Source organism: Elephantulus edwardii, unplaced genomic scaffold (assembly GCF_000299155.1).
Source record: "Elephantulus edwardii isolate Elephantulus edwardi_28Jun2011 unplaced genomic scaffold, EleEdw1.0 scaffold00100, whole genome shotgun sequence".
NCBI classification, from domain to species: Eukaryota; Metazoa; Chordata; class Mammalia; order Macroscelidea; family Macroscelididae; genus Elephantulus; species Elephantulus edwardii.
Genome location: NW_006399850.1, coordinates 12,992,647 through 13,005,386, shown reverse-complemented (window position 1 = coordinate 13,005,386; position 12,740 = coordinate 12,992,647). Strand labels below are relative to the sequence as shown.

The following is a 12,740-nucleotide window of genomic DNA, read 5'->3' as shown; positions in this document are numbered from 1 at the left end:
TAAGCTTTTTATAGAATTACTGGTGATGCAATGGTGGATTGCTGAACCTTCTATAGGTTTTACAAATGAAGCAATGCCGAAAGTATGTTTTTTTTATTCTCACTTTTTTCCCCCTGGAAATTGACTTGTGTAGTGCCTGTTTCTATTTCATTTGCATGGTTTTAGCTAGAAGACACGTAATTTGAAAGATTGTTTTTGTTCTATTCCTCATTACCTATTTATTCCTCCTTTAAAATCCCTTTCTTTGATTACTACCATTTTGACATTCATCTTTCCTGTGACTATAAATGCTCTCCAGAGGTAGATAGAATTAGTTCTGAATCCTCACTATAGCACTTAATATTGAGCAATATTTACTGTTGGGAATTTATAATCTTAGTGATTTGGTGTTTTCATTTTTTAACCTAGAACATTAATGACAGCAGAGTTATAGTTTGTTCGTAGAATAGAGTATAAAACAACATCCCCTCAAAGACTTTCCTAACAGAAGACATTTACATGGCCAACAATTTAGATGGAGCAATAATTTTAAAAATTAATACATCATAATAATATTATTGCTGACGTTGTTGTTGATTGCCTTTGAGTCAAGTATGACTAGCAGTGACCCTATGAACAAAAGGCTTGAGTCCTTTCAAATACTATCAATATTTATCGAAGTTCACCGAGTTTCTGGAGGCACGTTGTTTAAGAAGTGGATGTCACTTTTAATTCCAATTATTATTATTGTGGTTATTATTATTATTATTAATATGGGAGAGGCTGGACATTATGCTGAATAAACTAAGTCTCATAAGGATAAATATTGTGTAAGACAATTCTTGTAAAAATATAAGGATAACTAGTAATATTTGTATCAAAGCCCAAGGGGGTGAAGGAAAGGGATTTAGGGGGCTGAGGATTAGCAGAGGGGAAATCATGAGGTGAGGTTGACGAGTTTGGTGGGCAGAAGGAAGGAGTGAAGAGATTAGGAAAGATCCAGTGGGGAGTTGAAAAGATAAGGTGGTGGTGGGCATAGATCAATGGTGATTAGTTTTGTGGGACAAAGATAGTATTGTGGGTGAAGGAGTGTGTGAAGCACACTGTATATGAATGAAAAACAACGCATATGAATTTTGTATGCAAACAAATTTAAAAAAATAAAAGTCAAAAAGAAGTAAAGAGATTGACTGAAGTCAATACATTGTTTAAATGGGAAAATATGAAAACCTCAACAGCTGAAGCTTATAATAAATCCAAGAAGAAGGATAAATCACATAAAATAATAGCGTTATGATAGAAACTATAAATCCATTATTCTGATTAGTATAGTGATTCAAGTCACTCAAATGTGGGGGAAAAAGCAAAGTGTGAACTTTAATATTATTGGTTAGAGTAATAAAATTGGACATAAAAATTTATTAAAAGACAATTAAATTTTTTATAAAGACTAACGGAATTGCTGACCTGTCTCATAACAATAGCATGGTAATAACATGACTGCTACTATTGGAACAGATTATTAAACATACACTGCCCAGAATACTTGAAGTCCTGAGAATTAAGTATAAAGAATTTGATAGAGTTTAGTTATAGATTTACAGTTTTAATCTAAACACAAAATCTTAATAATTAACAACAAGTTTGAATTAGGGTGAAAGTTCAATTTAGAGTTCACTTTCAGAATTATTTCAGTCATTTTTACTTTAGGTGAGACATCTTTTTTTACTTTGTATCCCATACCATTATTATTTAACATTATATCTGGTTGAGTACTTTCAACTGTTAGTAGCATTATTCACTACTTTAAAAATCTATTCCACTTTCTTGGCTTTTGTTTTATCTCACACATAGATTTTCAAAATGAAAATAGAGATTCTTATCCAGAAACTTCTCTCTTGCCTCTTGTAATGTGATTCCTTCCACATTTGTTTCCCCTTTTCTCAGACATGGCCCAAATTGATGATGTTGTTAAGTGCTATCAGGTTGAGTATAACTCATAGTCACCCTGTGAACAACAGACCTAAACCTTGTCCTATCCTATGATATCCTTATCATTTCTGATGCGCTTGAGCCCACTGAAACAGTCACTGTGCTAATCCATTTCATTAAGAGACTTACTCTTCTTTACTAATCCTCTACCCTTCCAAGCATAATGTCTCTCTGTAAGGAAAACTTCTAACAATGTGTCCAAAGTATGAGAGATGAAGGCTCATTATCTTTGCCTCCAAGGAGCACTATGACTACACTTTTCAAAGAAATGTTTTTTCTTTTGCTAGATCTTGGGATATTCTGTGCTCCTTAGTCTTCAGACTGATATCATTGCTCTTTAACATTTTGGTGAAGTCCCTGACAGCAGACTTGCTCGATGAAATATAGCTCCTGAACTCTTCCTGATTGCTGGTACCAAGGATATTGATTCTTAATCCAAGCAAGATGAAATAATTTACGGCTTCAATACTTTTCTTTCTTTTTTTTGGTTTTCCATTCATTTATTGTTGTACATTTTCCTCCCTACCTGCCCCCCAATTCACTTTTCTCTTTAAAAAGATTCTTTCATTACTGCACAATTTCCTCCCCCGCCCTTGCCTAGTCCACTTTTTTATGCACCTCTTATTATGGACAGTTGTCATAAAAATAATACCTAATCATATATTTCTTTTAGATAGTTCTTTCTTGTATTTAAATGTTGTTGTTATGTGCCATCGAGTCGCTTGCGACTCATAGCGACCCTATGTACAACAGCCCTAAACTCCGCTCTGTCCTGTGCCAATCGCACTGTCTCTGACACTCCCATCCCAATTATCCCAGTCACTGAATGTAGTGTCCATTATTTATTCCCTCTTTTTTTAGTTCCCTGTCCCCATATCAGTCTGGTTTTATAACAGTGGCATTATGCAGTATTTGTCTTTTTGTTATTGAGATATTTCGCTCATTATAAGATGCTCCAGGGTTATGCATTTTGTATAATATTTTATGAGTTCTTTGTTTTTCAGTGCTACAAAGTATTCCATTGTATGAATATACCACAGCTTCTCTATCCATTCATTTGTTGTTGGGCATTTGGGTTGTTTCCAACCCTTTGCTATTGGGAACAATGCAGCAATAAACATGGGTGTGCATATATCTTCTTGAGTGGCTGTTCTGGTTTATTTAGGGTATATACATTCCCCATCTATCATAATGTTGCCTATTGGATCTGTTGTGAAAATCTTCATCTTTTTTATGTTGCAATGTAATCAATATAGAAAGCCATAGTCCTTGATCTCCTGCAGTTTAATATATTGTTCTACAATTTCCACATTCTATTGGATCACCCTGTCTTTGAAATGGGAATGGATAGTGATCATTTCAGTCCCCTAAATAAATAATGTCTCTGTACGGGATCTTGGCAGTACAGCTGTTAAGTGCTAAACTACTAACACAAAGGTCAGCAATTCAATCCTAACAGTTGCAAAAATTAAACCACAATCAAACACCTTGCTTTCCAAAGGTATAATCTCTATGGAAGAAGGTGACTAAGTGTCACTTGTTTGGAGCCTCTAGATGGTTAAGTCATCAGCCTTTCAGTGAGGAATACAGTGTTTAACCACTGAACCACAAGAGCTTCTCTGTAAAGAAAATCCTAAAGGATAATTATACTCTGTCATATACAGGGCAGGTAGGAATTGGAATTGACTCAGCAGCATGCAATCAATAACAAGTATTCACTCATTGCCCGTGGTCTCTGGAACTTTTCTAGATGTTCTTGAAAGATTAAATACTCGTTCTTCTTTTCACTACAATATAAATGAATGTCTAAATTCTTTTGTGGCATATAAATTAGAATGAAATAATTCTTATCTTTTAGTTATCCCACATAACAGTGGATTTTTTTTTGTTTTCTGTGTATCTGATGTACAATGTGCAAATATTATATGTTACATATAAGCTCTACATATAGATTGCCCATGTATGCTATAATATTATTTGAAATGGCACTTTCTTTTTCCCTGAGAATTTCTCTTCTGTCCTCTGACTTGCATTCATACCTTTTAAACTTATGATTTCTTACCTTTTACTTTCTATCTCATTTGTCCTAACTCAACCATATATTTTCTTAAAGCTTCAAATGACATACAGATGAATGATTCCCTGATCTATAGCTCTTTATTTTTCTTTCAGCTTTACTCAGATTTCTGTTTTCTATCCACTTGCTGACCATTTCAATGTGAACGCACATCATTGTCACACGTTCTTCAAGATTGTTGTCATTTTGTGCCTTCCAGTCACTTGCAACTCATAGAAACTCTATATACAACAGCTCTGAACCCTGCTCTATCCTGAGCCAATCTTACTGTCTCTCATACACCTACTCCCATTACCCAGTCACTGAGTCAATCCATTTAATTGAGGGTCTTCCTATCTTGTAATATGCTTCTACCTTCTCAAGCATGATGTCCCTCTCCAATGACTGATCTCTCCTTGCAACATGTCCAAAGTATGTCAGATGGAGCTTCAGAATCCTTGCCTACAGCGAGCAGCCTGGTTTCACCCTCTTCAGGATGAACCTGTTTGCTGTCCTAGCAGTCCATTCAATACTCTTGTCCAGCACCACAACTCAAAGGTATCAATTCCCCTTTTATCATTCCTAGACATTGTCCAGCTCTCTGATATATCGCAAATAATTGTGAAAAGCATGGCCTTGGTCAGGTACCTCTTAGTCTCCAGACTGACATAATTTCTCTTCAGTGCTCTGGAGAGATCCCTGACAGCAGACTTTCCCAATGCATTATGTCTTTTGATTTCCTGGCTGCTGGTACCAAGGGAGTTAAATGTAGAGCCAAGAAAACTGAAGCTGTTAACAATCTCAATCTCTTCACCATCTATTATACTGCTACCAATCAACCTAGTAGTGAGAATCTTTGTTTTCTTGATGTTGAGCTTCAATGCATATTGAAGGCTGAAGTCCTTGATCTTTTGCAGCAAGCACTTTAGACCCTCCTCAGTTTCAGTAAGCAGGGTTGTATCATCTGCATAATGCAGGTTGTTGATGAATCTTTATCCAATCCTGATGTCACATTCCTCCTCATAGAGTCCAGCCTCCAGGATGATCTATTCCACTTATACTTTGGAAAGGTGTGGAGATAAGACTCATACCTGTCATACACCCTCCCCAATTTTGAATGATGCATGTTTCTTTGCTCTATTCTATTATGCCTCCTCGTTCAAGTATAGGTTTCATATATACATAATCAAGTGCTTTTCAAGGTTAGAAATAAAATAATTATCAGTTCATGTTTTATCAAATTCAATAATATATTTCTTATAAAGTATTTAACAAGTATTATTTCATTTTGTATTTAAATCCTCTGATGTGACACTTCTATTTTAAGTTTATTTAAGAAACTACAATTTGACAAGACTTTCCTACGTCTATACCTAATTTATAATGACAACAGTTATGTTTACTCTGTATCTTTTACTTTTCATGAATATTATTTTATCTTCAAACCAATGCTGTAAGATTATACTTTTTTTTCTGAGAAGTAGTGCTTTGTTTTAGAAAAGTTATAAAACCTGAAATAGCATCTACAGTGATTTATCTATTGAATTACTTTTCCCTCCAATCTTTCTTTGTAAATACTTGCCAAAATCATTGATTTATAAAGATGTTATGATGCCATCGCTCAAATGATACTTTTAGTGAGAATTCACTTCTTTCTGAAGGTCCTTTAAAATTTCCAAATTTCTTACCCTGTTGCTCAAGGCTCAAGCTCAAATTGTTCCATAATATATGAAAGTCATTCTATATATTTAAATGTTTATTTTATATCAGATTCTACAATATATTTTCTCCTGTACAAATTTTTACTTGTGTTAGTGGTTTTGCCTTAAACATTTTACTGATCTCCAATCAGATTTTGTGCACTATATCAATATATGATTGACTTTAATCCATCATAGCAATAGTTTTCCTCATCACCTTACGGACTACACAGAAATCAGATCGAATATCTCTGCAGAAATAATTGTTGGAGAAGTTCAGTATCAGCAGTAAAAATCAAGTCAGGTGCCGACCATGAAACAGACAGCTAAAGAAAAAGAAAATTAGTCAGTTCACAAGAACCAAAATATGACATTGAGCTTATCCAGCTAAATTTAAAAATCACTTCAAGAACATATTTGATAAATGCCAATGATAGAAGATTAGAGAAACTGTGGGATGACACCAAGGACATCACCCATGAAGAAAGTAAAAGGTCATTGTAAAAACAAAACAGAAAGAAAAAACAAAATGTATGTCAGAAGACTGAAAATTCCATTAGAATGTCAAGAAGCCAAAACAAAAGGTAGAAATGTCTAAGTAAAAGCATTGTATAGTGCCATTGTTGTAAAATGGGACTGACATGGGGCTGAGAGGAGGCTGAGAAAGATAGGATAAATAATGTATACTGCATTGAAACAGATGAGGGAGAGAACTGTTTGAAAGGGATATGTAGTTAGGTAGCATTGTCATGAGAGGAGTCCAGAATGAAGATTGCATAGTGGAGTGGACTTGGGCAGAGGGATTGCATAACAATGAAATGACTTTTTTTCTTTTGCTTTTTAAAGAGAAGAGTGAACTGGAGAGGGGGGGTGAAATCCAAAATCTCTGTAAATTTTCATTAAAATTAATAATAATAATAGTAATAAAGAAAAAAGAAACATCAGAAAAAAGAGCTGAATAGAAGAATCCAAAGAGCTATTTGAGAAGACAAAGCAAAATATTACAACAAAATATGCAAGAAGCTAGAATCGGAGAATAACAAGGGAAGAATTCACTTGACATCTCTCAGACTGAAAAAACTGAAAAACCAATTCGAGCCTTGAATTACAATCCTGAGAGATGCTGTGAGCAAATTTGTGAATGATTCAGGAAGCATAGAAAAAGGTAGAAGGAATACATACAGTCAGTGTACCAAAAATAATTGATCAACACTGAAAAAAATTGGGAAGTACCATATGAATAATAGTCAATTGTAATGAAGGATAAGGTTGACGCTTCACTGAAGGCATTGACAAAGAATAAAAGCTCAGGAATTCACGAAATACCAATTGACATGTTTCAGTTAACACATACAGACTTGGATGTGCTCACCAGTCTAGGCCAAGGAATTTGGAGAATAATGGACAGACAGATTGAATGACTAGACAACCTGAGTTGTTCCCATTCCCAAGAAAGGTGATTCAACAGAGTGTGGAAATGATATATCATTAATATCTCATGTAAGTAAAATCGTACTGAAGATTATCCCAAAATGGCTAGACTAGTACATTTTCAAAGAACTACTGGAAGGACAAGTGTGATTTAGAAGAGGCCATAGCTCTTGGGAGCAGGAGTATGGACAACATTGCTGATGGCAGTTGGATCCTGGCTGAAAGCATAGGATATTAGAAGAATGTCTTTTTATATTTTTATTTACCGTTCAAAAACATTTGACTATGTGGATTATAACAAACTATGGCTATGATTGAGAAGAATAGAAATCCAGAGCACTTACTTATACTTGTCGAAAGCCTAAAACTAGATCAAGAAGCTCCTGTCCAAACAGAGCAAGGGGACACGGTATGGTTTAAAAGTAGAAAGAGTGCACATCAGGGGTGTATCCTTTCTTTATACCTATTCAATTTGTATGCTGAACAAGTAATTCATAAACCTGCACTTTATAAAGAATAATGTGGCATTAAGATTGAAGAAAGACTCATTGACAATCTGGTGATGCCAATGTCACAATTTACCTTGCTGAAAGTGGGAGAACGTAAAACAGTTTTTGCAGAAGACCAAGGACTACGGTTTTCAATATAGATTACATCTCAATATGGATTATAACATCAATAAAACAAAGGTTGCTCCACCCATCATCCCGGATGGGTGGATGTGCTCACCTCTGCTCTGGGACAGGTCTATGTCCTTGTTTCCAGCTTTTCCTGGCAGGGAGTCAAGGTGGCAGGAGGAAGGTGAGTGGCCAAGAGACCTTCAAGAAGAACGGCTCACAGCTGTTAACATTGCTGATAGAGAAGAGAAAGGATGCAGATCACAGGAAGGAGGAATTACTCCAATTTTTCCTATTTAGAAACAAAGAAGAAAGCTTACCTTGGCTGTGAGAGACAATACATTCCTTATTGTTACTGAAAATAGAGGAAGTGGTAAAACAACGCAATTTCCAAAATATCTGTATGAAATAGGGTTTTCACAGCATGGTATGATTGGTGTAACTCAGCAACAAAAAGTAGCTGCCATATCTGTTGCTCAGAGGGCTACTGAAGAAATGAAATGCACTTTGGGATACAAATTCATTTTGATAATTGCAGCTCTAAAGAAACAGCAATCTAATTGATGTTTATTGAAACATATTCTGCAAGACCCAAATTTTACTCAATTCAGTGTTATCATTTTAGATGAATCCCTTGAAAGAACTTTAATTATAGACGTTTTATTTGACTTATTAAAGAAGTTGTTTTAGGAGAGATCTAAAAAAGGATGGAGCATTTAAAGGTGGTGGTGATGCCAGCAACAATGGAATCAGCCAAGCCATTTGTGTTCTTGGAAACAGCTCAATATTTTACAACCCTGGAAGACTTTATCCTGTCAGAGAGAAATTCTGCAATTTAATTGGTCCATGAGAGAAAGAAAATACTGCATGTATTTAAGCAATTGTAAAAGTCATGATGGATATCCATTTTAATGAAATGGCTGGAGACATCTTGGATTTTTTTTTTTCTGACTGGCCAGATTGCAATAGAATGAAGTTAAGAGTTACTCTTCCAGATGGCAGAGTCTGTTGATCCTGATTATGATATTCAAGTTACCACTCTAGTAGGTGTGCTAATAACATCACCATGTTACAGATCTATGATGACATATCAACAAAAGAGAATATTGTTGCTACTTCCACCTGGAATTAGAAAATAGGTCATTTCCAACAATATTTCTGCAACAGCTTTGACAATAAATTGAATCAGATATGTGGTAGGGATGATGGCTTTGTGAAAAAATTAAATCACAATCCCATCTTAAAGTTGGACATGTTGGAGGTGGTTCCTATTTCAAAGAGTGAAGCATTACAAAGAAGTGGCTGAGCTGGTAGAACTTCCTTAGGAAAATGCTTTTGGATCTACAGTAAAGATTTTTGGAACCAGTGTATACCTGATCCTGTGATCTTGGAGATTAAGAACTAATTTGACATCTGTACTTTTGACATTGAAGTATCTTGCCATACATGTTGTTATAAGGTTTCCTTATTTAGATCCACTTAATGAGAGACTCAAAACAACTTTACCAGTGTGATGTGTCATGAGCCTTGAGCCTTAATTAATTACTCATAGATATATTACAAAAGCCAATTATAATTTATTAATTAATTAATGAATTCATAGCAGAATTGCAATTTATCTAAGTTGCAATTCATAAATTCATCACAACATATTGATTCATCAATTCATAATAAGCATTAAAGACTTAATTGCAATTTATCTACATTGCAATTCATAAATTCATCACAACATATTGATTCATCAATTCATAATAAGCATTAAAGACTTAATTGCAATTTATCTACATTGCAATTCATAAATTCATCACATGTTGATTCATCAACAGTGGAAAACACTCACTGACACTGGGATCCCAACTCATCTTCTTCTTTTGCCTATCATGGTCATTGGTGCAGTCATGGGGGTTCTCTGCTAGTTCAGCAGTTTGATGTAGCCAGAGTCCGTTGGTGTGGGCAGAATCCCCCACTGTCTTGGTAGCTCATGTTCATCAGTGTAGGCTAGAGTTCTTGGCTCTGAAAAAAGCCTTTAGGTCTTTGGCTCTAAAAAGAGCCTATGGATCTCCAGTGTTTAGCTCATTGTGAAGTGCAGAAAGAGGGTTGCTGGGCACAACCAGAGTTTTAGCTACTCTGGCTTCTCTGCTTTACATTATGGTGAGGCATGTGGGGCATGCTGGGGCATGTTGAATACCAATAGGGGTTTGACCAATCATGTTCAATACTAGTTGTGTTTCCTTGGCAACATGATAGTAACTAGTCATATCTCCTTATCAAGGGTCCACATCTGTTGTGGTCAGTGGTCCTAGGCCTCTAAGAGGCCTAACTGGACATATTAACTGTTCAGTATGTTTTCACAAATATTCTTAACATAATTTCTAACAGCAAATTCCTAACATATTTCTTAATTCTAACATATAACATATTTCTTACTTTGTTTCTAATATATAATATAGCAAGCTCTTAACATATTTTTTATTTTAGTTCTAACACATAATATCTGTTCTTAACATATTATTTTAATTCTCACACATAATATAGCAAGTTCTGAACATATTTTCTTATTTTAATTCTAACATATAATATAGCAATTTCTTTACATACAGTTACTTTAAAATTAACAAGTTACACTCTCTTAGCAACATGGGCAGTAACAAGCTACATTCCCTTAATAGGATTCACAGAGTAGCTTTACAGGCAAGTTATTATCAGTTACATTCCCTTATCAAGGGTTTGCACCTCCTGTGGTCAGTGGGGCTCTAGGCCTCAAAGAGGCCCATTTCCGCATATTAAACTGCTAGTATATTTTTAATAAATATTCTTATTTTCATACTTCAGCATTAAATTCATTATAATATTTTTCCACAGCAAATATATTTAATAATGTGGTTTATAGCAAATTATAATTTAAGATGTCTAATAATATGTGTTACACAAAATTATTTAAACTGCTCATTGACAGGAGTGGCCATGTGACCAGACTGGTTTGTCTATGGTTTAATTTTCTCTCCCTCTCCTGGTACATGTGCGGTAATAAAAGCTGCATCTCCAGATTGTGAAGATCTGTTTCTTCCAATGTTGTCTGTTGAAAATGTCATCATGAGACCTTTTGATCCAGAGTATCAGAAAGAAGTAAAACAAAGACGTTGAGAATTGGCAGCTAAATCTGGAGAATTCAAGGATTTTGAAACATTACTGTCATTTTTGAAAAATGCAAATCAAGTGGAGCTCCAGCTTCCTGGTGATAAAAACATCTCTGTAGAAGTTCAACTTCAAGAACTAATCAGGAAGCTTACGTAGGAAAGTAATTACCCGAAAGAGACTTTTGAAGGTCCCAAGCCTGAAGTGCATTTATCTATGTGCAGGCTTTTAAAATATGTAGCTTGAAGATGTTTTGGGAGAACATTTTGAACAATGGATAAATGTGGAAGTCCAGTTCACATTCATCTTTTCTCAGCACTTCATGAACAGGAAATTAAACTTGATTGGACCATTTTTCGTGAAGTATTGGTTACAACCAAAGTCTACGCAAGAATCTGTTACCCAAGTTGCATGAATTTAATGCTCATGATCTGTGCAGTGTGGCCCGATGTAAAGCAGGAGAAGATGCAAGAAAGAGGTGGACAAATAAGGAAAAGGTAAAGCAGCTAAGTGATGAAATATCAAAAGAAGTCTTGAAGAAAATGCAAAGAAGAAATGATGATAAATCTATATCAGATGCACATGCTCATTAACTAGAGAGAAAGTAGCAAAGGACCCAGGACCACGGTGACACATTGATGGAAACTTGTAAGAAGTAGCCCCTCCAGTTCAGGAAGTTTAAAGAACAACCAGGAACTATGTCAGTTATTTCAGGCAGAAATACAAAAAGGATGTGGTCAGCATCTGGTAATAGCCTATGAGAAAAAAAAATATCGGTGCTCATAAATCCCAAACAAATATTAATTTCAAAGAAAAGAATTTTCACCATAGTCATATTATACCAATGAAAGCAATTTTGCTGGCCTTAACTGGTATTAAACGCTGTCATGAAGATATTTTTAGAGGACATTGTATTTAATCAGAGTATACTCCATTTGTACTGAAGCATTGTAATTTATTTTCTTTAAATCTCTTTAAAACCTTCTTGTTAATATAAGAATAGTGTTACATCAGGTACATGATCAATTCCTTCAGAAGGCTGACTATGGGAGGTTTTACTCAGCAATACTTAGATGCCTAAATATTTAATTTCTACAGAGCCATAGCCTTTGCAATCACTTGTTATGCATCAGAGAGTTGGACAATGACCAAAGAGGATAGAAGGAGAATTGATGCCTTTGAGCTGTGGTTCTAGAGAATTGTATTGAGAGTACCATGGACTGCTAGGAAAACAGATTCAACCTGGAAAGGGTTAAATCAGGTGGCTCCTCGGAGGCAAGGATTCTGGGGCTTCGTCTGGCATATTTTGGACATGTTGTAAGGAAAGACCTGTCCTTGGAGAAGGACATCATGCCTGGGAAGGTGGAGGGACAGCGCAGGAGGGGAAGGCCCTCTAGGAGGTGAATTGATTCAGTGACTGGGGTAATCGGGATGGGAGTGTCAGAGACAGTGCGATTGGCACAGGATAGAGCAGAGTTTAGGGCTGTTGTACAAAGGGTCGCTATGAGTTGCAAGCGACTCGATGGCACATAACAACAACAACAACAACAACAGAGCTTTATATATATTTAGAGAAAAGACTTAATAAGTAAATTTTAAAATTGACAATGGTAGAATTCTTTCTTGAATTAATATTAACCTTATAAATTGATATTTCTGGGATTACACGAATTATGTTTTTATAAAAGTATATTTTAGAAACAGTAGCTATAGCCATTAACCAAAGGGTAGATGAGAGATTTATATATATATCTCATATAGATATCTCATGTAGATATTTATGTAGCTATCTCATATATATATTTCACCTATATCTTACATATATCTTAT

At 35.2% G+C, this 12,740-nt stretch overlaps 1 pseudogene; it reads left to right on the top strand.

Moving 5' to 3' along the window:
* The first annotated feature begins 7,907 nt into the window (after positions 1–7,907).
* LOC102873660 lies at positions 7,908–11,569 on the top strand (annotated as a pseudogene).
* Positions 11,570–12,740: the final 1,171 nt, after the last annotated feature.